This window comes from Archocentrus centrarchus, chromosome 7 (genome assembly GCF_007364275.1).
Source record: "Archocentrus centrarchus isolate MPI-CPG fArcCen1 chromosome 7, fArcCen1, whole genome shotgun sequence".
NCBI classification, from domain to species: domain Eukaryota; kingdom Metazoa; phylum Chordata; class Actinopteri; order Cichliformes; family Cichlidae; genus Archocentrus; species Archocentrus centrarchus.
The window spans coordinates 3199226-3221474 of NC_044352.1; the positions used below are offsets into that span (position 1 = coordinate 3199226).

At 43.7% G+C, this 22249-nt stretch overlaps 1 protein-coding gene across 2 annotated transcripts in view; it reads left to right on the forward strand.

The window, feature by feature from the left end:
• Positions 1 to 22249, forward strand: part of sulf2b (sulfatase 2b) — a 107478-nt gene that overhangs the window by 37902 nt on the left and 47327 nt on the right. For both annotated transcript variants that reach the window (XM_030732964.1, XM_030732966.1), the window contains exon 3: positions 3885 to 3942. The gene's annotated coding sequence lies outside the window, so the exon portion shown is untranslated. The remainder of the gene's footprint in view (positions 1 to 3884; positions 3943 to 22249) is intronic.

Consider the following 22249-nt stretch of genomic DNA (forward strand, 5'->3'; position numbering starts at 1 on the left):
CTGGACAGGCCGCCTGCCTGTCACAGGACTAACACACACACACACACACACACACACACAGACAACAGTTCACACCTGTGTAGATTGACCAGTGTCTGTTTGTACACTGCAGACTGTCACAGCAGCGCTCACTGACTGATATCAGCTCTCTGTGGCTAAACCGTCCCAGGAAAACCGCTAAAGCCGAGGCTTAAAATCCCAAACCACAGGCGGTGGCTGTGTCCATCTTTTAAATACAATCTATGGATATTTTATTTTCAGATATCAGTTTTCATAACTCCTCTATTCTGACAGTTTAGCAGGTCATGAAATATGATGTGATTAACTGAGGTTATGGAAGCATTTTTACACTTTTCGGTATTTTAATCAGATAAAAACCTGCTGGTGGTGCAGCGACCTCCGGGATGAAAAGGGTTAATTGCCTTAGCTCCACTTGTTGTTTTTGTGTAGTGTTGTATGGCACGGTCTGCTGGGGTGCTTGAATTTCTCCCCGTGATTGAAAATCTTTTCATTTTCACCAAAGCTCTCTGCTGGTTTGAGCTAAATGTGTTTGTGGTTTTTGATTTGGACCATGAAAGAAAAATGAAACTCCACATCGCCCATCTAATTTGCTTCATAATGACTCTGCTGGGGACCTCATTTCAGCAAAGAGAAGTGCTTTTTCATAGAAAAACACAAACCATTTACACGGGGACTGAACCCCCACCCCCCCGGTGCCCCCCCGTTGATCTCGGGCAGGTTGTTTTGCAGCTGAGCTTTAATGAAACTCTGATGTGAGTCTATTTTGGTTTGTGCAACATGAAAACACGCCTCGGGTCGCACACTGATCACAGTTCTCAGGTTTTAAACAAGAGGGAGCACGAAGACGAGTGTTTCCTGTCATCGGAGATTTACACACCTGTGGGGGGGGTCAAACTATTAGTTTGTGCTGTGCAGACAAACGAGCTGATCCGACCGTCTGAGGACGAAACGAGACCTGCTGTCTGTCTGAGTGATTAACATGAACTGTTTGATTTGAGCTTAAATCTTCTTTAAAGCCACTGATTATGTCACAGTCTGAACACATCTGGGATATGACCCAAATAATGCTTTTTATTCTCTGTTTAATAAGATTAGATCTGGGTGTCATAACAGAAGAAAAGGTTAATGTAGTTATCACTCATAATCGTTTTTGAAAAAAGAGAGACAGGCCAGCCAGATTTGCTGTAATGAAAACTGCAGGCAGCGATATGAACACACGGTTTTATATTTTTATTGTCTGGAAAATGAATTGGCTCAAATGAGTATTCCCAGTTTTCTGCAGACCGCTGACAGACCTGATGATGGAAGCTCGTTTCTGCCACTGAGAAGAAACATTTTTTTGTCATCCACACGTCGAAATTATGAGTTAATGTCTCAGAGTTTCAAGTTATTTTCTCAGAAGTTTGAGCCAAAATTTAGAGACAATAACCTCGGGCTGGGCGATATATCGAGTTTTTAAGAAATATTAATATATTTTCATACGTGCTATAAGATGAGACAATATAATTTATATCATATAGTCTATGTTGCGTTCCAATCATACTTGTAGATCCACCAGTTCACCTTTGTCTTCTCCCAGTTTGTCTCTGCACAGCTTCACACTGCCCCCCTCTCTCCCTCACCGAGGAGCGACAGCATGTCAGTGTTGCCAACTTAGCGACTTTGTCGTTAGATTTAGCGGCTTTTTTCCCAAAAAGCAACAAGCGACAAATTTAGCGACTTTTTCCGGTGATGTCGACGACTTTTGGAAACCTGAAATCCTCCGCTGTCACCATGTTTCGTGTACATACAGCCTTCGTACTGCGTCTGTTCGTACACTTTGGCATCGCCCAGACCCCCAAGAGTCCCTGACTGCAGGCATGAGGGCGGGGCCATACCTAAAAAATATAAGAACCAAAAAGATAAATTTGAGTATATACATGTAAATTCTTATGACTCCAATTAAGGCAAGAATAAGTCATCCTTTTGCTATTTTTGACATGTAGCTTTGACTCACAAGTGCCTTTTTTGTTTATATCTTTTGGGAAGAAAAAATATCGATGTATATCGTATATCGCCATTCAGCTAAAAAATATCGAGATATTACTTTTGGTCCATGTCGCCCAGCCCTACAACAACTCCAGATTTTGTCTCATGGATGGCACAAAAATACTGAACCGAGCTGCCAGACCTGACAGCTATCACTGCATGACTTTCATACTGAGGATCCCTGTCAGTGCCTGCATAAAAATCTCAACTTTAGCTCAACACAACCAAATTAAAACAGGCAATTCAGCAAGTGCAGCACAACCACTGTTAAAGTGCCCCAGAACCAGAGTTTAACACGAACCAGAACAGAGTTCTGGCTCATTAAGTTAACGACTGATTCGCACTTCAGTACAAAAATACTTCCAAGTAAGTTCATCAGGCTACCGATGCCACAGAGATACTTGTTCAGCGAGTAAGACGGTCCTTTTTACTCGAGGAGTCAGACCACTAAATTACAATAAAATAAAATATCCTTACAAAAAATGAACTCTTTGTTTGAAGTACTTTTAGATCTGTCCATTAGCTCCATGCAGCCTTCATTCTGTGCTGTTTCACTGTGGACTTCAGACCTGCGCGCAGAGCAAATATCAAATTCTCTTTCAAACTTCGAGGTTCCAGAAGTCCGTTGGTGCGCCTTCAGTTTGAAGAGGAAGACGGGACTGCAGGCACAGAAACCAAGCAAAGCACTGCTGCATATGTGGTCAGCATTAAAATGTATTTCACTGTAAGCGCACGTGTTAGATTTGGAATATTTTCACTACTGCACTTTCCCCACACACTTCTTATGCTACGCTTTTTAAATGCCATCACTGGGAGCAGGCAGCTGCTTCTCTACCTCTCACTAAACTCTGGTGTTGTGCAGAGTTGCTGTGGAGAGCTAACATGTAACAGATCAAGGCAGCAGCAGGAAGAACAACCCTCGTATTCAGCAAGGTAACCTCAGTAACCTTGCTGACCTTTCAGCCTGGCGCGTGTTGCCCAGGGGGTGTTGTTGTTAGCATTAGCTTGCTAATGCTAAACACTAAATGCCATGCCCGCTTGCTAATTGCAGTGATGATGAACAGTTAGAGCAATAATTCATTTTGCATATAAACCAGCAGAGCTACACTTGCATATGCATTCACCGTGTCCCAGAGCGCCGTCTCCTTCCACTAATGGGTTTGCAGAAATCACGTAAAAAGCGTACACAACAAAAACATTATAATCCAGGTGTTTTATCGACCCGATCAGCTGCTAACAGCACTTCCTACATTGGAATATCTGTCATCACATTGTCAGCACGAATGATGTTCACTGCCTCTTGCCCTGTGACTTCTGCCCCCCCTGACCTTGAATTCAATAAGCGGAAGAAAATGTATGGATGGGTGAAATCCACATTGCTGCTGACTCATTTATTTAGCTTTTCTTCTGGTATTCCTGCTCCTCCACACTGGCACCCCGCTGTTACTATCAGCTGTAGGAAATATCCGAACTAAGCCTTTAAGTTTGAGGGGTTGATTTCACTGTTTGCATCCAAATCCTTTTTAAATCTTTCACCATTTCTTCATCTTTTATTTATAATCAGCATTTTTTTCCTGGCTTGTAAAAATGAAGCCTCTGGTTGTATGTGCATACTTACAGTTCATTTTTGACGCTACAAACAATCAGCATGCACAAGATGTCTCGCAGGCGCTCAGAAAATGTCCTCTTCCTTGATAACTGTCTGCTGGAATGAGCACTGCAGCCTCGAGGGAGCGCTGGCAGGACTTTCAAACACCTTAATGATGTTGCCTGAGATTGCGTCACATCGTTTGTTTGTGTGTGTTTAATCTAATGTGTGTGTCTGTTTGTTTCAGGTCCCCGGTGAGCCAAACACTGTCGAACACTTGCCACGCTCCAGAGCATCTACACAAGGTAACACACACACACACACATACACATTGCATGCCTTCACACGAGGACCAAACAAAGTGAATGATTGTAACCTGAACCCTCAAACGGGCCTTTGAAGCTCTGTCCCAAAGTGAGTGAGGACCGAAAATGTCCTCACTTCCAAGGTTGGTCCTCACAGAGACAGATGTGCAGCTGTGTGCAATCACACACACAGGACCAATTAGTTATTGGTGTGTGATGAATTTGTCACTTTGTGCCTCCTGCAGCCAGGCTGCTACAGCTGGTCAGACGGGCATCCATCACGAAAACCAACAAATAACCGAGCTGTGCGTTCCTCATCTGTATCCATGGTTACATTTGGGTGCATTTTGTTGGACAAAGCTTTTACATGGCTGAATGTTCGTGTTGCGTTCTTGTGTGACTGGAGCGTGTCTCTGGATGTTTTTGTGTTCTGCTGGTTTTCATCTTTTAATGTGACTGTTAGAGCAGTCAGAGGTCAAAAGGTCAAGCTGCGCCACAGCTAACCCGCTAACTGATTAGTTCAGCCTGCTGCTGGCAACAAGGCTGACTGTGGGAGACACACACACACACACACACACACACACACACACACGCTGCCAAATGATGCCAGAGGCCCAGTAGGCTACAGCATGCCATTACTCTCTCTCGGTGGATCTTGTTTCTGAGGCGCCTCAGTGGCTCCGTCACTGCAGAGCTGGAAACTCTCCCATTCTTCTCCTTTGTCTCCCTCTGCTCCTCGATCAAATGATAACCCAAAGTTATTTAATGTTTCTGCTGTTCTATCAAAACTAGATATTATCCCTCTTGCAGAACAAACTGGCTCAGATGTCTGTTAATCTCAAAAAAAAAAACAAACCCAAAACAATAAAAACAGGTTTCTTGTTTTCTCGCAGCAGGACACGTGAAAACCCAAATCTTTATCAGCATATACAAAGAGCAGGGATGTCCCAGTCAGGATTTTGGACCTGAAGTCAGTGTGAGTCCTTTAATGTTTGCACGCTTTGTTTTCCCACATGAGCCTCTTAAAATGAACCAGGTCTGGATATTTGCCAGAGTTTTTCTTTCCGACAAGCAGCGCACAGCAGGAGATAATTTGCGACAGCCGTGGTCTCGCTACTGGAAACACTCCATGTGGTTTAAGAGCGCTCCCTGCCTAGATGTCGTGATTAGTTAGAGAGAGGATCCAAGTGCAGGGCACAGAGGCAGGCCAACCAACAAAAGCTTCCAAAAAATTATCCTAAAATCAAGACTATAAACACACAGGGGACTCCAGTGGGAACAAGGCAGAGGTGGAGACGCTCAAACACTATTAGCTCCTGAGGGCAGGAAGTAAAACCAAAAGACGCATGAGAAAATGAACCTTCAAAGTAAAACAGGAAGAAGAAGAAGAAGAAGAAGAAGAAGAAACAGCCTTTATTGTCCCACAGAGGGGAAATTTGGGTGTAACAGCAGCCGCAGTTATTATAAATATAAATAAAGATATAATAATTCACACTATTAAGAAAAGAATATATATAAAATCAACAAACAATATTAACCTTAATACTACTAATAATAACACTAACACTATATACAATGTACATGATGTGCCTGTGTGTTGAACCTTAACAGGCCGGACTATTTACAGTATATTATATATTATCCTACATTGTGTAGGCTATTGTGGTTTTTGTTGGGAGCAGTGATGGTTATACAGTCTTACAGCTGCTGGGAGGAAGGATCTGCGGTAACGCTCCTTTGTGCATTTAGGATGCAGCAGTCTGTCACTGAAGGAGCTCTCCAGCTCAGCAACAGTTTCATGCATGGGGTGGGAGACTTTGTCCATCAGTGATGTTATTTTGGTCAGAGTCCTTCTGTCTCCCACCACCTGCACTGAGTCGAGAGGACATCCTAGGACAGAGCTGGCTTTCCTGATGAGCTTGTCTATCCTCTTCCTCTCAGCTGTAGACAAGCTGCTGCTCCAACATACTGCTGCATAGAAGATGGCTGATGCCACCACAGAGTCATAGAAGGTCTTCAGGAGTGTCCCCTGCACTCCAAAAGACCTCAGCCTTCTCAGCAGGTAGAGTCTGCTCTGACCCTTCCTGTAGAGCGCATCAGTGTTATGAGTCCAGTCCAGTTTATTGTTTAGGTGAACACCCAGGTACTTATAAGAGTCCACTATCTCAATGTCCACTCCCTGGATGTTCACCGGTGTCCGTGTGGTGGGTCTGCGCCTGCGGAAATCCACCACCAGCTCCTTGGTTTTAGCGGCGTTGATCAGGAGGTGGTTCCGCTGGCACCAGTCCACAAAGTCCTGAGTCCACTGTCTGTACTCTGAGTCATCCTCACCTGTGATGAGGCCAACTATGGCAGAGTCGTCAGAGAACTTCTGCAGATGGCAGCGTGGGGAGTTGATGGAGAAGTCTGCAGTGTAGAGGGTGAAGAGGAACGGTGCCAGCACAGTTCCCTGTGGGGCCCCCGTACTGCAGACCAGCCTGTCAGAGACACAGCCCTGTGTCCTCACGTACTGTGGGCGGTCAGTGAGGTAGTCCAGTATCCACTCGGAGATGTGGTGGTCCACTCCTGACAGTTCCAGCTTGTCTCTCAGAAGTCCTGGCTGGATGGTGTTAAAAGCACTGGAGAAATCAAAGAACATGATCCTCACAGTGCTTCCAGGCTTCTCCAGGTGGGTCAGAGCTCGGTGCAGGAGGTAGATGATGGCGTCATCCACCCCGATGCCAGGCCGGTAGGCGAACTGCAGCGGGTCCAACGAAGACGACACCATGAGGCGTAGATGGTTGAGGACCAGCCTCTCGAGGGTCTTCATTAGATGCGATGTCAGGGCTACCGGCCTGTAGCTGCTAAGATCCTTTGGATGTTTGGTCTTTGGTACCGGTACCACACAGGAGGTCTTCCACAGTTGTGGTACTTTCCCCAGCTTCAAGCTCAGGTTGAACATGTATCCCATGATGCCACACAGCTGATCTGCGCAGCACCTCAGGAGCCTGGAGCTGATGCCGTCTGGACCAGCAGCCTTTCGCACCTTGATCTTACGTAGCTCCTTCCTCACATGATGAGTTGAGAGGGACAAGATGGAGGTGGGGGATGGGGGTTGTGAGATGGAGTCCTCAGAAGTGAAGGGGGTGGGTGATGGCTGAGAGCTGAGAGGTGTGAGGTCCCAAGAAGAAGAAAGGTTGGCAGTCATTAAAGATGGTGGGGCTGACAGCAGGGGGGACTGGGCTGGGGGAGGGGTGGGTGGCTGGTCAAACCTGTTAAAGAACTGGTTCAGGTTGTTAACCCACTCTAAGTCTCCCACAACCCTAGGGCTTGGTTTGTGGCCTGAAATTGAGTTCAAACTCCTCCAAACCCCACTGATGTTGCTCTGCTGTAGCTGGTCCTCCATCTTCTTCCTGTAGATGTTTTTTCCATCCCTGATTTTCCTTCTCAGATCCTTCTGCACGGCTCTCAGCTCCTCCTTATTTCCTGATCTAAAGGCTCTCTTCTTCTCCTTCAGGAGAGCCTTTATTTCAGAGTTGATCCAGGGTTTGTTGTTTGAAAAACACCGTACCCTCCTGGTGGGCACAGTGTTTTCCACGCAGAAATTGATGTAATCAGTGATGCAGTCCGTGATGCTGTCGATGTCCTCCCCATGAGGGGCACAAAGCTCTTCCCACACAGTGGAGCTAAAGCAGTCTCTCAGAGCTTCTTCAGTCTCCTCAGACCATTTCTTTACTGTGTGTGTCACAACTGGTTCTCTGTGTACCAAGGGTTTGTACACAGGCTGGAGATGAACCAGGTTGTGATCTGAGCCCCCCAGGGGAGGCAGAGGTGATGAGCTGTATGCCTCCTTGATGTTGGCATACAGTAGATCCAGTGTGTTGGTATTCCTGGTGTGGCAGGTGACATACTGGGTGACGGTGGGGAGAGTGGAGGACAGGGAGACGTGGTTAAAGTCCCCTGAGATCAGAAAGAGGGCCTGTGGGTGCTGTGTTTGGAGTCTGCTGGTAGTAGCATGGAGGACATCGCAGGCTGCAGCAGCGTTAGCAGAGGGCGGCACATACACAGTTATCACAATAACATGTGAAAACTCCCGAGGAAGATAGTGCGGTCTCATACCAACAGCGAGCAGTTCAATGTCCTTACTGCAGAGCGTCTCTTTGATGGTTAGATGTCTGGAGTTGCACCATCTATCGTTTACAAACACAGCCAGACCCCCGCCCCTCTTCTTACCACTCTCCAGAAGCCAAACAATCCCAGTGATGGGCGAGTCGTCCCCCTTTGTCCTCAGACTGTTTCCTCTGCAGGGCATCAACCCTGAGCAGAAAAACATCAAACTCTGCTTCAGCCTTTGGAATGAAGACCTTCGAATTGCTCCACAAGTGAAGTCGGGAAAAAGTGGCAGATCACTGGAGGTCAAAGTGCGGTCAGGGCAACACTTCAAGGTCATTCTTAATTCTTTTTCAAACAGTTCAGACAATCATGCCAAATTTCAGTGTTTCACACGTTGCTGCCAACTTTGTACCGAAGCTCGTGACTCTAAAGGAGAAGAAGAAGAAGAACCTCCTTCATATTAAAATGTTTGTTATTAAAAGCCACACAGATATGAGCAGTTAGTTTATCTTCAGTTGAGAACAACAAACTGCACAGAAGATTTTTTATTCAGTTTTGCTTTTACCATTTCTGAAGTTTTACTCTAAATCATCTTTTATCATCTAAATCATTTCTCTTTGCTTCATTTCATCGTTCATCAGTGTGATTATGACCTCATCAAAGAGAGAACTAGATCGTCATTGATCCAAATACACATGCAGGGCTTTTAAACTGAACTAATTTTAGTAACTCTTCATTGGCTTTTAGTCACTTCAACAGTTCAAAAATAATTTTATGCATTATTGGTCACCTGAACCGCTAGTAACCCCCCCCCCCCCCCCCCCCCCCCCCCCCCAAAAAAAATGGCTTCTTTAGTCCATGGGTCTGTGATCACGAGCAAACGACCTGCTGGTCGTTCATGCCTCCTCGCTGTGAGGTGGGTAACAGATCAACAAACACAGCGATCATTTCCTGCGATCCATCTGTAATTTGTATCTTTGTGTCGAGTTCAGTTTCCTCATCCCCTGAAAGCAGACTCGCCATCTGCCTCGGTCGGGTTTGATGAGCTAATGGCTCCGTGTGCTTCTCCAACTGCAGAGGGTGGGGGAAGCTTTCAGACCAATCATCATCTCCAGTTTATAAAAACAACACGGAGCACTTCTGAAGGTTTCATTTTGTGATGACGTGCGTCTTTGTGACGTGAAGGGGGAGGGGCGAGCCTGGTGGTAAATGGATCACAGGACGTCTGTTTGGGCTGGTTTCATCTGAGTCGACAATAATCAGAAAAAAATGACGCATTTGTTCCATTTTCTGACATCACTGCAGTTTGTTTTTTGTTTGTTTGAAATCTGTAAGAACTTATCGAAGGATCCATCACATCACACAGCACACGGCTCATTAGCATCTCAACAGCCTGTCGCCACTGTTGATAAGATTGTAAATCTTATCAACAAAGACTTTAATATATCTCACAATATGTCACTCACTGCCTGTGAGGCGCCTCTATCAGAAACCATAATCATGATTATTTTGGCTGCTATTGAGAACATCATTTTTTAACTTCATCAAACTGAATTGAACCACATCCTGACAGTCAGTGAGTTTGGCTCATTGTAACAGTGAGGAGCACACTGGATTTATAACCTGAGACTAAACATGAGCATATTAAAAAGAGTCAACACAGTAACCATTTTATCTTATCTTATTTTTATAATTAACGTAGGTAAAATAAATTTTTGTTGAAATGAAATTGGATGATGTGCTCACTGCTCAGGTCAAATATTAAAGATCTAAATGTATAAAACAGCTAACAATTGAAGTTAACCTTCATAAATATAACTCCTTTAAAAAGATAAACTCTGATTTGGTGATCTCCCCTTCAGGGTCATCTCTTGATGCACCTGTGGACCTCTTCCAGTACTGCTTCTATTTTTAGCTTGCTCCCTGGAGGTTCTGATCTCCTCCAGTGTGTCAGAACATGAAGATCAGCTTGAGTCTTTTGAAATTAAGGATGATGTGCAGGAGGCTAAATCTGAAGGGTAGATCTGGTTAATGTGGCCAAAGTGTTTTTAATGTGCTGTGAGTGGGTGCACTGTGGCGCTCACCACACCTCAGAACATGGCAGGAGAAGTCGGCATTGCCGGTCTGAACCTGGGGTATACCTGTGGGAGGAGTTCAGTGCCTTACCCCCCAACCCCCCTTTCAGACGCTGCTCTCTGGGACATTGGGATCTCAGATCAGAGATCAGATGAGTTTCTGTTTGTTTTTCTGTGCATGTTTGAAGTTCATGGAAGTCAAAGTTGGAAGCTGCAGTGGTCTCCACAAGTACACAAGGACGCCACCTTGTAGTGGTCCACATTTGTACAACGGTGTGACCGAATGATGCATTTTTAACAGTTTTCGAAAAACAGCCGAGCCCTGCGGCACAGCCGAACGAAAGCCTCATGGTTCTAATTCAGATATATTTCCCCAACACTCCACATATTTTGTGGATATAATAAACATGTCTGCCTTGCAGGAACTCTGGTGTGGCTGTAGATGTATTTTTCACTGATTGCTTAGCTGTGTGGCCCCCTCACAGTGGCGTTACAACAGGGATTTATTATGTTATTTTCTCACATGCCAGCGGGGATCAGCTCCTGTAAGCAGGCAGAATCTGTTGGAGGGACCTGGTACTGGTCTGTGCTGCTTTTCTATTGGCTTTAATGAGCTCAGATTACGTCTGTCTGTCTGTCTGTCTGTCTGTCTGTCCATCCTTTTAGTCTACATCTGAGAGCAGCCCATAATATTCAGCATCATGCCTGGTTACCATGACGACAGCAATCAAACAGAGCTGAGTGAGAGATTTTCTCTCAGCCAGTCCTGCGTCCTTTTTTCACTCTGACGTTTTTCTTCTCCTGCAAACTCGCCGTCGTCTGTTTCGCAGGACTGGATTTGAATCTGAAAGCTCTTTTGTTGTTTGTCTGAAAGGAGACAAACACACACACACCCCAATGTATACACACACACACACACACACACGCAGACGCGCACACACAGAGTGACGAGTCGATCAGCCAAATCAGTGCTGCAGAAACCGTGAAGACTGCACAACTCTGAGGCTTTATTCCTGCCGTGCAGAACAAATTAGTGTCTGAATTGATTGACTGTGTTGGTTCCAAAGGAATAAATGTTGTAACTCTTTGTACTGAGGAGCATAAATTGACTGCATTAAGTAGCAGCAGAGTCGAACACTGATAGTTGGTAAGGAGGTTGTTATATGAACTACAGTCTTGATGTCCTGGTCAGTGTGGGCTTAATAAGGTGGTAATACCACATGATTAGTCATTCTCCCTCAGTCGCACTTATTAAATATCTTTTGTTCTTTGAGTCGATCTACTGCAGACTGTGTTCTGCATTCCTAAGCTAATAACTAATTCTCCAGTACTTTGACTCTTATTAACCTACACAGGTTCATTACTCTAAACGTGTCTCCTCTTCACACTTATTAAATCCAAAATTACAGCAATTAACCAACTCTGTTCTTAAGTGCAGGGTTGCGCCCTGAGAAACTGTGAAGGTCTCTATTGTTTTGGTTCCCACTCAGTAATAGAAGTCGGCTCAGGTATTTCTGCCATTAATGAGCCACTTCATAGCTTCTCAAACATTTCTATTTAAAGATGTTATTTTTCCAAGTGTCAGAACGTTTCAGCTGACAGAGCTTTTTGGTGTGATCACACAGAATTTCAAACGTTTATCTGCACATGTTTGAGGACTCATTTATAACAGGAGACACAAAAGTAAGAATAAAAATCATCTGAATTGAGCCCAGACTAATGGGCAGCGTTAAACCGTTAAAGGGGTGTGGGGGCTTTTGCGGTCTGCTGGGTATTGCGTAACATCTAAGCACCAACAACTGGCAGGTGTGTAATTAATAAAACACTCATTAATTAGTTTAGCCAATTACCGAGGTGAGCAACGTTTAAACATCTACGTGTCAAACTGTGCACATCTGGAACATCTGTTTGCTGTGCTCCTGAAACTGTGCTGATCAGTTGATAAGTGTCAGTTTATGATGGATAGTTATGGGCATGGAAAGCATATTCTGAATGAATTTGAAAAACTTACTGTAGAGTTGGACACTGTTCACCGTGTGTTATAGATCAGAGTTTTCTGTTCTGATTTCCAGGGTGATGAGTTGAAGATAAACCTTCCCTAAAATATTCCCTCATTTATGATTCACAAAAAGAACAAACTGTTGTATTCACTAAGATTTGTAAGTAGTGGTTGAGGCCACAAACTCAGCATTAAAGTGTTCACTGAGGTCAGGAATCAAGTAAGAAGTAGGGTCACTTCCTCATAGGCTTCTGTGCGTTTTGCAGCCGGTGGTGTCGCCTCCTGCTGGCCATGAGAAGGAGTGCAGGTTTAAGGCGCCGCTACATTGGCTAGACTTTTAAGAAACTTTCCAACAATGTGTGTTCTGCACAGTGTGTGTGTGAGGCTGCACTCCACACAATCACATTTTAAAAACCTTGATGTGTTTTTATATTTTCAGCTCAGTGTGCTTGGAATAAACAGGCTGCAGCTCTGCTTTTTGAACTCTGTGTCTACGGTTCGATATTGTCTTCTTGTTGTTGTTGATGGTGTTATTATGTTAATTGTGTTACTTTATTTCACTTACTATGAGTATTGTAGTTATTATTTATGTGTGAGTTTATGAATTCCTTTGAAAAATGTTATATAAGGTTCAGATGTCAACGCTCGAGGTCGGTTCTAATGTGGCATCGTGATTCACTTTAATGACACAAAATAGCAGCTTTTAGTTCCTCAGAGCTCTGCTGAGAGCTTTTAGACACACACACACACACACACACACACACACACTGAAAAGCTCACAGTGATCAAAGTCTTCATGGTGTGTGTCTCTTAGCGTGTGCAGAGTGTCAGAGGTGAGTATTTAACATGAACACATCTTTCTAATGGAGGCAGTAATTACCTCCTGGCAGCCCGATAACACAACTCACCGAGACACACACACACACACACACACACACACATCTCTGTCTTTCTGCCTCCCGTTTGTCACTTTAAAGCAGCTTTTTGCTTCCTTGTCACATTTCGCAAAACAAAATTTACATATAAATGAATCCAGAAAAACAATTACTGAACCAATCCTCACATAGGCTAATTATATGTTTATAATTATGTTTTTTTTTGTCCCTATCATATATTCATTTTGTTGTGTGTGTGTGTGTGTGTATGCGGTTCCTTCTTTGCACCATTAGATTTTCTTTTGTTTTGCTGTCTGCAGTTTTATGTTTGCGCTTTTGTGAAATTTAGCCTCGTGTCCAGATTATAGTCAATAAAAATCAAAGATCAGCAAACGGTAAACTGAATTAATTTGTGTGACAAATCTGAGTTGGACCACAGACAGTTGCAGCACCTCCGTAGCTGTTATGGATGTGAAGTAGCTGCACTGCGTCGTCTTTTTACAGCGTCTCCTTAGAGCTGCTGTTATGAGCGCAGTGTTGTTAAAGTTCATTTAAACCGTTTTAAATATTCAGTCTCATAAATCCAAGAATAAAGTCTTTCCAGGGTAAAGAATTTGCAAAGCAAAGATGAGCAAGATTGATTAATTAAACCATGTGTGCAGATGAATACTCGGGGTAATTAAGTGATGAGATCCCTAATGCAGTTAATAAAGTGTCTCTTCCATCCATTCATTTTCCACCACTTAACCACGTCCCGGTCACAGGGATGGCAGTCCATCCAAGGACTCAGCTGTACCCTGTCAGTCAGTTTGAAAACTATCATTAAAATGATTGTTATACACATTGTCTTTTTTTTCCCAGTATTTTTAGATACATGCTTTGGTGCTTCTCTCTACAGACAGTGCAAAGTTAGTATGACCCACAGAGATGCAGTAGGTGCACTAATTATGAAAATAACCAGATTAAAAAAAAATCAATTAAGAGTAAACCTGGGAATACGCACCAGGTCCATGTCTGTAATGTCGCTTCTCTGACATCTTTCAGAGGGCTTCAAATCCCACGGGAGCATTTGAGGAGCTGTGCAAGGTCATCGTTCCTCAGCCTTTGACCCACTGTTGTGAGTTTATTTTTGGTCCTTAGTTAAGAGTTTTTATTATTTATGATTTTCTGTGTTCCTGTAATTATATTTCCTGCTGGAGTTTATAGATTATTAATGGGTTATTTTGGTCCTTGAGTCCTAGTTATCCTCCCACCCCTATGCCAAGCTTTCATCTCTTTTTGGTGTTTACTTACTTCCTGTTTTATTTTGCCGGTCTCGTGTCTTGTGTTCAGTTTCATTACTTAGATTCTGTTCACCTGTGTCTGGTTTTCCCAGCTGTGTCCTCTCTCCCTAATGACCCGTCTCTGTATTTAAGCCCTCAGTTTTCCTGCTTTGTGCTCTGTGGTTCCTCCTTGTGTGTCCTCCTGGCTCCTGCTCTGCATTATTTTGTATTCTTTACTTCAGCATTAAAGCCACCTTGTCCCGTCTCATTCCTGTTGGGTCCCCAACCAGCCTGCCACACAGCAGCATATGAAACATGCAGTCTTTTATTCTGGAAAATTGACTGGATGATTTGCAGCATTCCTGTGTCTCACTTCCTGCTCTTATCTGCTACATCGGAGCTGGAAAGTAAAGCAGCTGCACCCGGTCTGTTTGTGGGGTAAAAAGTAATGTAAGAAGAATTTAAGCATCATTGTCACCATGTAACCACTGAGAGGCCCCAAAGTAGAATTATGTTCTTAACCCTCAGTGTTCATCTTAGCTTCATTGTATCCTCAGACACCTGCAGACTAACCAGAGTTCTCGGTGAAAAGTCAACGAACCAAATTAAAAAAAAAAAAAAACTTGAACTAATTGTGTTCATATTCTTCTCAGTTTTGTACGCTAAACAAAATATTGGAGTCCAACTGATTTATCAGTGGGCTGATATTATCAGCTCATAATAGCTATTTGCTGATCTATCCTTATCAGTGCTTATGATAAATTACATTTTCAAAAAATAAAGATGAGACTGGAGACACATCAACCATGTTATGATAGTTCCTTATACACTCCATATACTACACATTTATCACTCGCCCTGTGGGCGGGCTTTGTCCTCCAAGCTCAGGTCCTCTATCAGAAGCCTGGGAGTTTGAGGGTCCTACAGTATCTTAGCTGTTCCCAGTATTGCGCTCTTCTGGACAGAGATCTCGGATGTCGTTCCAGGAATCTGCTGGAGCCACTCTCCCAGTTTGGGGGTCACTGCCCCGAGTGTTACGATTACCACGGGGACCACTGTTACCTTCACCTTCCACATCCTTTCCAGCTCCTCTCTGAGCCGTTGGTATTTGTCAAGCTTCTCGTGTTCCTTCTTCTTGATGTTGCCATCACTTGGTATTGCAGCGTCTATCACCACGACCTTCTTCCTCTGTTTGTCCACCACTACGATGTCCAGTTGGTTAGCCATCACAAGTTTGTCTGTGTCTGGAAGTCCCACAGGATCTTAGCTCTGTTATTCTCAACCATCTGTGGGGGCGTGTCCCATTTTGACCTCGGACTTCCAGGTCATACTCGGCACTAAATATACGCACTTTTTTGAAGGCTACCGTATTTTTCGGACTATACGTCGCTCCGGACTATAGGTCGCACCAGCCAAAAAATGCATAATAAAGAAGAAAAAACATATATAGGTCGCACTGGACTATAAGTCGCACTTTTTTGGGGGGGGGGTTGATAGAATCCGAGACCCAGAGCACAAATTCCATCTTGAACGGCAATTTAAAATAATAATGGATTAAAGAACAGGACGAACACGGTTACGCCTACGTTATGCTAACGTAACACATTCAGCTACATGATGCACAACGAACACGTGTTCGGTATTGTAACGTTGTAAACACACTTCCAAAGTCGGCGATATTCACAACAAAGGTCGTCTTTATTAACAGAAAAACAGCTGCTGTAGGCCACAGCCACGCCAACCACAACTACAACAGCGGAACAGCAACACACACACAGGCAAGCTCTCGGTCTTTTTCTCTCTCTCCATGCTGCCTTCACGAACCTCCCGAACAGTCCGAAATCCCACAACATCAACACGCTCTCTAAGAGAATCGCTACAGTATGTTAACGTAACATTAAGTTATTCAGATAACCATAGCATAAAGAACATACTAACAAGTTAACCAAACCATCAATCCATTGAATTCTTCATCCTCGGTGTCACTTCTAAACAATTCCGTACACTCCGTAGACGAAGCGCCGCTTCCTCTTCTGTGTCGCGTTAGTCAGACTCGTCGTCAGCTGCAGTTCCAATTATTCCAGCCTTTCTGAATCCCAACAGGATGGTTTGTCACTGAAGCCCATGTTTTCTTGATCCATCCAATGACTTCCAGGAAAGTTGGGTGGCGCATTCTCCCAGTTGCCGTTAAGCTGTGCTCTCCATACATCATCCACTGCGCCCACAGGTTACGCAAGACTGCCTTAAAGCTGCAGTTCACGGAGATGTCAAGTGGCTGGAGTATTTTGGTTCATGTGTTATAAATGTCACATATACGTCGCTCCGGAGTATAGGTCGCACCCCCAGCCAAACTATGAAAAAAAGTGCGACTTATACTCCGGAAAATACGGTACTTAAAGAAAACAAGAGAATTGAATACATTAACTTCAGCTTCAAGGAATGTTCCCTGTTTTCAGATAAATATTTTATATTTAAAACCATTAGTTGTTTATTAAATGTACTGAGTGAAAAAATGTAGCCCAACAGTTCCTCTATGACATCATGTAACAAGATGGCTGACACCTTTTTTTTGCCCAGTTGGTTCAAGCCTGGCCTTCCAGGAAGCAAAGACTCTGACTCTGAGACAAATGTGTTGATTGATTGTTTGGAATTCATGTTTCATACATGCAAATTTAATTAGAAAATTACAGCAAGAAAGTCACAATTACAATTTGACCCTTTTAATAATTTGAACTCTTGACTCCTAGTAGGAGCGTTCACTGAAACCACCGGTGTAGTGATATATATTCGGTGCAAGCAGAACTCATACAAATTGTTTCATGAGCCATTTATTTCTGTTTACTTCTTTATAGTCACGTTAAAGGATCTTCCCTCAGGCAGCAGTTATTCTGGGCAGAAACTGTGACGTTTAGCCGTCAGATGTGTGCGAGTCTTTGCATTAGCATTTCATTTCATCAGTCAGTCAGGAGCTGCTGTGAGAGGAGCTCCTCACCCAGGGACAAAAGGCCGTCTTTCAATCTGTCACTCCCTCCATCCACGTCGCTGCTCGTCATTCCGGAGAGCTGTGAGATAAGAAGAGTTCATTATTCAGATAACTCATCCCGCACTCGTCTTTGGCTTTTTCTTTCTCCTGCTTCCATCCACTCTGTCCTCCACGCTCCATTTTAACTCTTTCCATGTTTTTTTTAATCTTACTGAAGGGCCCGGGCATAATAAAATGTTATTTTCTGTTACAATTTTGTTTTCTGACAAAAGTGAAAATGAGATTATTTGCCTAAAAGGATTATTTCACCAGTGATTTCACCCTCTGACTTAACAAAGTATAAAATTCTGTTTGCTAGAAGTGGTGTTATACAACATATGACATACATTTAGTTTGCAGCTGAAAATATGTTTACAGGAAACCTCACGATAATAGACTTTCTTCAGTCAGGCCACCGAGTCAAGCTCAGACAACAATACCAGCAAACCAGCAGCCCCATCAGTTGTTTCCCTTCTGCACGTCCTAACAGCAAATCTCAAATCTGAGCTGCTTCAGCCTGCTGCTGCCTCTGCAAGCCACTTTGTAACCCATGTGTGTCATGTCCATTACCACTGATGCCTGATTTCTACTGTGAGAGGTCTCGCTGCTGCTCTGCCTGCCTTAGACCATCCATGTGTATGCAAGCAAGGGCAGGAAGGTCCCAGAACAAAACCAAACCAGCAGATATCAATTACTACAGAATAAATAACAATCCTGTTTTGATTTAAGTCCAACTCGGACTGACTGCAATCACTCAGACGCATTGACAGCAGTTTGTAAGAAGTTTCCATCTAATTTATAAACATAAGCATAAAGAGATTGTCAGCATGTTGCAATCAATCAGAGGCTGCCTGGTCTGCCTTGCATCTCTTTGCAGTAAGGGACTCGACTCAACTGGTTGCCAACTGTTTGTATTCTGGTTATATTCCTATGGAAAACCAAGATTGCCAAGCAACTTTGTCCTTTTGCAATTAAATTGCCATCCTTCAGCAACTGCCTCTCTGTTTGTGGACAAATTTCTGAATTTGTGGGCTGCATCAGTCACAGTTAATCGATGTACTGTCACAAACAGATATATAAACATAATGTAAAGGTAACTTGACCCATTCAGTCACAAACTGATGGCCGAGTGGTCGCGGTGCTGATCCTAATCTTTAAAGCAACCATTTCAAAGGTAACAGGATTGCAGGTTCATTGCACCCGGCTGCAATAATTTTGGTTGTGCTGTGGTCTCCCACCACTGCTTTCTCTGCTGTGACTGTAACATTAATAGACTTCTGACAGAAAATTCATCCTGAGAGTGTGCTAAATGGTTCTGGACGAATACGTGTAAATCCAGCGTATCCTCATCCGTGAGGCGTCGAATGCCATCCGGTCTCATCGTTATGTACAAAGTGTCTTGAATGTTCGAATGCACGGTAACCATGTTGACATTCATTCAAACATCTCCCCTGTCAATGCTCAGATGGTGCAGGCCATCTACTAATTGGAAGGTTGGTGGTTTGATCCCTGGCCGCTCCAGTCTGCATGCCAAAGTGTCCTTGGGTGAGACACTGAACCCCGAGTTGCTCCCGATGTGTTCACTGGAGTGTGAAGGTTAGATAGAAAGCACTTAGAAAAAGAAGGTGTTTGTATGAATGTGTTTGAATGAGACGTGCTGTGTAAAGTGCTTGGAGTGCTCATGTAGAGTAGAAGCGCTGAGAACCAGTCCAGTTACCATTGTGGTGTTGATAACAAAGGTCCCAATTTAGGGACCTACAAACCAACATCAGGAGGTCGAAGGGATCGAGCTGCCGTGAGGTTTACTCAGGAGACCGAGGTTTGCATCCCCTTTGGATATTTGTGTGTGGCACTTGGTTTTATTCATTTATTTACTTGCTGATACATTTTGTTTTGACTCATATTTGATTCGATATTTAGAGATGCAAAGACAGAAAACATTTGGTGTTTCTGGTGTTCAAAAGCACCAAAACTCTGGAATTATATCAGTGATCTGTTTCATCGTTCTGTTAATAAATGACCAACAGATGGTGAACAGAATCTTCCCTTTTTTTTGCTTTTATGAATCATTGAATGAAAACTGTAAACCTTGAAGCAGCGCTGCCTTTGTGTGAAGATGATATTAGCCGACTGTGTTCTTATTTGAAAGGGAAATCCCTGGATCCTCTCTCAGAGGAGCACAAGTGACCTCAGTGCATTTCAAGGACATTTCTATCTTAGTTTTTCATCTATCGGGGGGGAGTTTTTGTCCTGATGGTGGCAAGTATTCAAAGCAAATGGAAATCAGCTGATTATCAGCATCATCAGCATTTTGAAAAGCAGCTGGTTGGTTGTGCCCTTTCACAGAAATCCATTTTCCCTCTTTGTTTTCTCTCTTCCTTCTTTTCTCTGACCTTTATCGAATGATTGGAGATCAGATATGTTTTTGTTGTGATGGTAACCACACTGATAACCATGTTTTTATTGGAATATGGTGTTTCGGGAGGGTGGTGCAGTCCTGTTCATTGGTTTCCATCTTCTTTTTCTCAAAGTTAATTTCATTAGTATGCCTGCACACACCCATGATATGTAGCGCACACTATGAAATCTATAAGTATGGATGACTGATGCGTGCAAATGAGGTGGAGGATAAAGGCATAGAGAGCCGATGGTGTACACGGGAGGTGTACAGATGGAAGGAGCATTAAAGAGATGAGTGGAGGTGTAAATGAGGCAGTGGGCGGAGTCTATGGTGGGGTGAAAATATGGAAGATGGATGAAACAGTGAGAGGACGTGATGTGTAAATGGCCTCCTGCATTCAGATGATACTCTCATGTTCTATTCATGTTGAAGTGCTGTGTGTGTGTGTGTGTGTGTGTGTGTGTGTGTGTGTGTGTGTGTGTGTGTGTGTGTGTGTGTGTGTGTGTGTGTGTGTGTGTTTGCACAAAGTGGCTGGAATCTCTTAAAGGGATATTCCAACTTAAAGCAGGAGAGCTATGAATAACAACGTCCTCCGAAGTGCAGACAGGTAACCAGAACAGTTTGTTTGAGATTTCAGTGCTCAGAAAAGTCACTTCTTTGAATAATTTGCTGATATTTTTCTGCAGCATGTTTTTCAGGAAAGGCAAATGTTAAAGGTTTGCAGGCATGCACAGATTCAACATTTTCAGTTGCCATACCGGCACAGATGCCTTGGCTTTGGGAACCAATTTAAAGAGACCTGTTACACTTTTTTTTCTTCAGTAGAGTTGGTGTGCATGATTTGCAGTTCACAATGATCCATAGTTCTAATTTCTAATTGGCTGTTCCTCTTCCTCTAAGGCCTCCTTCCCTTCATGTCTACTTTCTTCTGATTGGCTGACCCTTGCAAACAGATGCTGGAACAGTGAAGCATGTGTGGTATGGTGGGATTAGCTGCTGCTTACAAACAGGAGAAAGATGCAAAGCCAAAGTTGAGCACAGCCATCGACTGTGTTTGGAGAACTTCTGTAAAAAATCATCAATTAATTAAAAAATAAATAAACAAGGTCCACTGCAGACTCTATCAGGTAAAGCTAGCATGTCGCACGGCTGCCACAGTCATCTGAGAGCTGTTTGTGGTTAGATTCAACTCATTTTCATTGTGCTCACAACCAAATGATGGTTCCAGATCACTCATCCAGAGACGAGCATCTGTGACCATGCAGCCAGAGACCGGCGCTACTGTTAGGCAATGTGGTTTAAGTGTCTTGCCCAAGGACACAACGTAGCGCAGGGACAGGGGCTCGAACCAGCAACCCTCCGGCTGCAAGGCAAACACCTACCCACTCTGTCAGATGTCTAATTTTATGTTTTCTTGAAACGTCCATCCCTGCTGTGAACGTCCTCACACACAGAGCAGAGCAGGAGGGCGATGTGGGAAGTGAAGATGATGTGTTGAACGCATCAGAGAAAACTTGAGCACGTTTTTTGGTTACGTCACAAACAATTTGTTGAAGTGTGCTGCAGCTCACACTGCATAGGAAACACAGGACAACATGGGATGAATACATCAGCCTGCTGACACGACACGATCTAGTTTATTGGTTTACTATTGGACTGAGAGCTGGTACAAATACAGGCCCACTGAATCCTTAGGACGATCAGAAGTGACAACCATAGGTACATTGTTGTGTTTGGGGTTTCCACATGTGACCTCCAGCTTGATGTAGACTTTCTTAAATGTGGACAGAAGTCATTTTGGGGCACCTGCTGTAAAATCTTCAGTCTTGTCCCCATCAGGATCTGCAGTGACACTCAGGAAACCTCAGCAGGCTGAAGGCTGACGTTGATGTTCTTTTACATTTGATGGTCCCGTGGAGCCGCTGACATTCTCCTCATCAATAAAGCAGCCGAAGACGGCGAGGTGACAAGAGCTATCACTCTGCTTCGCATCCATGCAGCATATAAATCATTCAGACCTGGACACCGAGCGAGCGTTTAAGGAAACACGGACGCGTCGTTTTATCAGAAACTGATCATCGAAGTGAAGACAGTGATCTGAAACTGAAGCAAAGCTAAACTAATCGATCACTGACAGTCAGATATGTTATTTTAATTTCATAATCAAGAGGTTTCTCATTAGTCAAATGTAATGCTAATATTCTATAGTGACTCCTTGAAGCTGCAGTATTTATTGCAGCCACAATGTGAAGGTGAAATAATGTGAGAGTGTTTCAAGTAGCAGAGATGAAGATGGAGTGTTTGCCCTGAGTGTGTGTTGTAAATATGAAAGATTGAAAGGTCATTCCGGTATAAATGGACTGTCATCTATGCAGCATGAATGTGCTCAGGAAAATTCAAATCAGCCTTAAGTGTTCAGCCTCATCATCCCAGCAGACAGTCGCTAGTTTATTGCTTCCTTCTTGTGGAATGCAACGCTCAGTGGGCTGCAGGTGCAAACCGCTTCCTTCTGGAGCTGGTTCTTCATAATGATGCCACCTTCATCAGCTCTTCAACAAGAGATATTTTGGGCAACAGAGGA